Source organism: Hetaerina americana, unplaced genomic scaffold (assembly GCF_022747635.1).
Source record: "Hetaerina americana unplaced genomic scaffold, ioHetAmer1.1.p SCAF_2, whole genome shotgun sequence".
NCBI lineage: Eukaryota > Metazoa > Arthropoda > Insecta > Odonata > Calopterygidae > Hetaerina > Hetaerina americana.
The window spans coordinates 29786150-29792230 of NW_027286763.1; positions in this window are offsets into that span (position 1 = coordinate 29786150).

The window sequence follows — 6081 nt, forward strand, 5'->3', positions numbered from 1 at the left end:
TAGGTTCATAGCTATACCGTTGGCATTAGGACACTTTTGATGCTAGTTCTCAATTAATCTCTCATTCGAATTTCAAGTTCCTAAATTGAGTTTTTAAGTTTAATTTGAAGCCAAGACAATTAGAAACAATGTATCTAACTAGGGCAATGCTGTAATTGTGTAGTATACATCAGAGTAAGGAATTAAAATCATTTATTTTAACTTCCGTCACTAATTTCCAAGTGATGCAAAATTTGTCAACACTCAGCAGTGATTGTACAAACGTGAATGAGGTGTCGCATCACCATGCGCTGCCTTCTCGTCAACCAGCGGCATCATCAGTCCAGCAGCGTTTAATAACCTAAATAATATCGGGAGCTATTGCATAATGATTTCTTGATTCATTATTTCTTCCCTGTATTAGAGCAATTTTTCTATTCTCTGGAAAGTAAAAGGAAATTTGGTGAAGGCAGGCAACATAATGTTGACATTTCTTTATGCTATAACATAATTAGTAAATCAAATGCAAGATTGTACTCTTCCATCAAAAATAGCATATTATACATTCTATTACGTATATTTTATCAATCTCTTTAGAAGGAACTCTTTGAAAATGTGTTCGTCTTCTAAAGCAAAGAGTAAAATGTGAAAAATGATTGAAATAAATATTTATTAGGCGTCGATTCTGTGTACCTACTACTACAGAAAGGGATTGACGTTTGTATTATTTTTCCTGGAAATTTTATATCAATCACTAGGGTGGGTGCAGAGAGACAGATTGAATGAAAATCATGGATATTTCAGTCGTTTCACTATTAATACCGCCGTTTAAGCTCCACAACTCGTTTCAACACTCTCTCCTCCCAATCTTAAAATTTTAAGTGGGCTGATGGTGGTAATCTGTCACGTATGAGCAATTAGGCCAGCACACGAGGAGAGCCGCACTCACCGCATGTGATGAAAAGGATGCTACAAACTTTTACAAACAAAAGCTTTGCGCTTAAATAATGAAAAGAAAAACACCGGAGCTGGATTGTTTTCGAAAGAAACGCGCTCTCACGGATGGGCATAGTTCATTAATCACGCAGTGGTAAATGGAACGGAAACCTCGCTTCGGACGACAACGGATATTAATTGAGGGAAAGCTGACAGCGAGCGGGAGAGCGAGTGACTGACTAATTTAGAAGCCAACACTCCATCCCGCTCCCCCTCTGCCTTACCCCCTTCTCCGGGGTAACTCAGCAGGGGCTGTATGCAATTGTTTCCCTTCTCTCACCCACACTTTCCATCATTTACCTATCCCCTCTTCCACCCTTCGAGCACCTTTCTTGAGCCAGTCCAACGCAAATTAAATGCCTCATTTACAACTGACGACACGAAATTGGGAGGGATGACTAAATTACGGCTTTAATTGTTAGATGTATTGAAAATAATGGTCATCTTACGTCCTTCTTGTTTCAGCTGCATCATTTCCAAATAGTTTTGACGCCAAAACCATAAATCACATGAATATAAGTCATTTTCTGTGCCAATTAGTTAATGTTTTTGTTTTTTTCCTTCATCTTCTAAATTTAATATAATGAAAAAATATCATTCTCGGTTTTATCATAAATCTAAGAAATTTATTGGATAACCGATGTGGTAGAATTTTATTTACTAATTTTTTCTTACATGAAATAATGGAATAAAACAGTCAAAAAGCTTTGGTAGATGGTGAGCATAGTTTTTCTTCACTCATTTAATGTAATAGTTACGCAGACCTCAATGGAGAATCGCTTCGACACAAAGGAACTACAAGATGACGAAATATACAAATATTTCCAAGAGCCTCCATCAGGATGCATAAAGAACGGAAGTGAAATTAGAAATTAAATAAAAGACGACCGTATTGAAATTTTAAGTCATAAAAGCTGCCAAGGAGCTGTTGACGAATAAAAGACGATGATAAATAAACCGTGAAAAAAAGTAGTAAGGAGAGGGGTTTCAGGTTTTGCAAGACCAAATGAAAAATGAAGACTGCCACATTCTCATCATGTCGACTAAACCTGGTACTAAAATATTAGTATTAAATATATTTATCACGTCTCTATTACGACATTATATTATGTACTTCATGTATAAAAAATTTCTATTTGAGCCCTTTCCAATAAATGGTTTTCTTCAAAGACGGCATAACATAATACCTACACGTTACAGTTTCAAATATTCCACTCTAGTAAGATTCTAGCAAATTTCAATTATGCTACACTATATGACTCGGTTGATGGGTCGTCAATGAACAATGGTAGCTTTTTTGAAAATCAATCAATGTAATCTGCTGACATTTGGCTGCAATTGGTGGCCATTTAATTATAAATCATACCACAGCTAAGATGAGGAATAAATGTATGCAGATGAACTTATCACAGAAATTTTAAGTTTAAGTTTCTTGGACGACGGACTCTAGCATTTAGAGAGCGAGAGGATCGGAGACCGCGCAATATATAATGTATCACGAAGTGCCATTCATAGATATCTCCATATTGTAAAAATAAATTTTCCTCTTCTCATTCCGTGAACTGATTTAGAAAATGTATCACGCAAATCGCAACGGAAGAGTATCAATCAAATAGAGAAACATGTCCGTCCTCATCGATCTATCAGCCTTGGACCGGATCCTTGTCAATGGGAGCTTCAAAATCAACATATCGAGAGTTGAACAATGCATCCAGGAATTAATAGAACAACACAGTTTTCCTAATCTCAAAAACTGTAGGAGTATGGTGCCCTTCAAAGCTGCCAAGATGACAGGAAAGCTTGTAATTAAAAAGTTGTCTCCCATTTTTCTCCATTACAGGATTAGAAAATTACTACACTAACCCTCATAGCCTTTAAGCCTATCTGAAAAGAACTGGCAACTGAAAATCTAGCCGTTAAATTTAAATTTTACCAGCTAGAATTATTTAATGTGGTTTTTACACCAAGATTGTTTAACTATATTGTTCTTCACATAGACGGCTGTCTTCGGGAAATTCACCACTTTTGGTCCGGCCATTTCATTGTGATGTGCGAAAGAAAAGTCTCACACAAAGGTTGGATTATACAGCCAAGAGATCCTAAGAGATAAAAAGAGAAGAAAAGAGAAAAGAAGTAATCGATTTCCACGAGAAGGAAAGGCAGATATATATAATAATATTTTTTTATTCGGTGAATTAACGAAAGCCAAAATTTTTCTTAGCAAAATAGCGCTGCAGTCATTTCGGTCGGCGTAAATCCCAGTCAACCCCGTTTGCAGTAGAGAAGGGTAGAGCAGCACTGATGAAGTTTCCTGAACACCACTATTACCTTAAGTTTATTCTTGGTTCAATATCTCAGGGTAGCTGTCACATATGACTTCTGGCTGACCATATGCTACTGGCGAAGCAAACTTTGGGCAGTTCGTGCAGAATGCCAAAAACACTGCTCCTCAATAGCTGATAAAACAAAATCCCTATGGCCATATGGAATCATCATGATTAAGAGAGGAAACAGAAGAATTTTGTTTCTTCGACGTTCTTAGGTATGTAAATGTATGGTATTGATGAAGGATTTCCACAAACCATTTGGACACTTTCTAATGCATTATATCTTTACTCTGAGACGAGGATTACGTTTCGATGAACATCAAGGAAGAAATCAGATTAAAATTAACGGAAAAATATAGAATTATCCACTTGAAAAGGATAAGCTACATTCAAAAAAGGAACTCATAATTTCTTAAAAACACGATGTTTTCAGACTTAACATTGTGGAAATCCATCATCTTTGAAGTAAAAATAACAATGTATCTTTCCACGACATTTTTTTCGGCAAAACTAATTTCGATCTATCGGCGTCATCCTCTGGCCGGGGACCTGAGGATAACACCGATGCGTCAAAACTAGTTGTACTGAATAAAATTAAGTAGAAAGATATATTTTTATTTTTACTTCAGTTTTAAAAAAACCTTAAAATTATTAATGATCTTCAATGGAATGGTTTCCCTTTCAATCGTATAAGTAATCGCTGTAACTTCACACAATCTGCGGCAATTCTCAATTACTCCAGTTATAAACCCATAATTTTTCACAGCCATTTCATTGATCAATAGTTAAGAGTAACAGAAAATCTCCCAGAAACACAAGGCAAAAACTCGAAGGTAGGCGCAATTTTCGATTCAAGGGCATTTGCAACTCCCCGTTTGAACCAAAACTTAATGCAAACATTTCTTCTCCACAACCCATTTCACATTTATCCTGGTAACTCTATCTGAACATAACCCTGAGAGCGTCTTAATTTTCAAATTCCAAGAAACTGCGGTAGATGCCGCAGCAGTAACTCTTGACGGCGTCATGTTCATTATAAGCATATGACCCCGTCAGCATTACATAAATATAATTTACGAACTTTATAGCGTATGCATTAATAATGCAAAGAAAGTATGTCGAATAACTCGATGCACTACTTGTGGAATAAATATATTGCTTATTTTTAATTTCAAATGACTATAAATAATTAGTGTGCCGCTTGGGATAAAAACGCCAATGTTTCATTTGAGGATAGCTGGCGCATGCCCGCTAATAGTTGTGGGCTTTAGTGTTATCTTTATGGGATGGGTGTAACAGTCGTCTGGTATTTAAATAAAAGTTTTCTTATTTACAGCCTCCGAGGGAGTCGAGGAGTTTTTGCTTTATTTACGAATTTCCCAAAGTGAAAAATATCATTTTTGACGTAATATACTAACGTATTTTTGTTTGATTGAAGAGCTCTTGGGACTCTTACCTGGAATAAGTAAGCAACAACAAAGTTTTTGGTGCTAACTCTGCCATCGTCTTCAGGCTAAATTAGACAGGTTTTTAAAATCTCAACTCGAATTAGCGTCACCAAATGGAAAATTCCCATAAATAGCATTTGCGTTCATGGCCGTAGGCGTAGGTGTATCAGAATATTCAATGCTCGCACTTTGTCTTTGACAAAAGGTCCTCATGATAACGTAAATAAGTTAAAACCTAAAATATAGTATGAAACTTACGAGGTGAATTTGGATTGTTCAAAACGGAACTTTACATGGCTGAGTAGGAAACTTTGGGTCACAATATTCTTGGGGTATTGCTAGCTAATAGTTTTAAAAATATTTGTTCCAGTAACCGAATATATAAGCTTGATGGACGAATAAGAGAAGTCTAATGTTTCCAATCCACAGATTAGAGATTAAATAATTACATTACTAAGGAGTCTACATCTATTTATAGTAATTGTATTCACAAGTTTTACATTGGATGAACATTCTTTGGGTATTCACGAGGGAGGCACATTAAAATTCCATGATAGAAGAGGTTTGACACTTTTTATGATACTTAACTGAAAAATTATTCTCTACGTGCAGACAGAAAGGAAGCATAAGAAGTGAGACTTCTATAAGCCGTAGTACAGATGCACCTAAATATTGAATTCATCACTCATACCCTTACGTGTGGGAGCGCTCAAAGGTCTTTGACCCCTTAGGGAGGGCAAAATCCGCAAATGAAAGATAAAGGAGGGCGGAAACAAAAAATAAATTTGATAAGACAGTCAAGCCTAGAACGTTTCCTACTTTCCCATTTCTGAGCAGACGACACAGAAAACAGCCTGTTAATAGGACAGCTAACGGCGAAGGCAGAGAGCCAAACTGCTTCAACGGATGTCAAATAACACATAATGGTGGACAAAATAACTATACTTATGTCAAAATGAACACTTAAAAGAAAATAATGAGCGAAACAAAAACTACAAAATCATTGAGACCCCGCAGTAAATAAGAAAACCTTGCCGCGGGTGAGCCAAGAGTGTTTTGATGCAAGCAGACAGTTGCGCCCGCAGCAAACGTCAACTTCAGTTACCCTGTTGTTTAGCTAAATTTTTTTTTAAATAATGTTTTTTTACGTTCAAGGGATTTAGAAATTTATATGTGCAGAAATGTAGAATGATGAGCATAAATAGATTAGCAAAACAAGTGAAAAAATCATAAAGACACTTGAAGAGGAAGAAAACTGATTCAATATATCAACAAATTACTCCACAAACCGCCTAGGAGTTTATGGTGGGGGATTTTATGGAACCCACGAT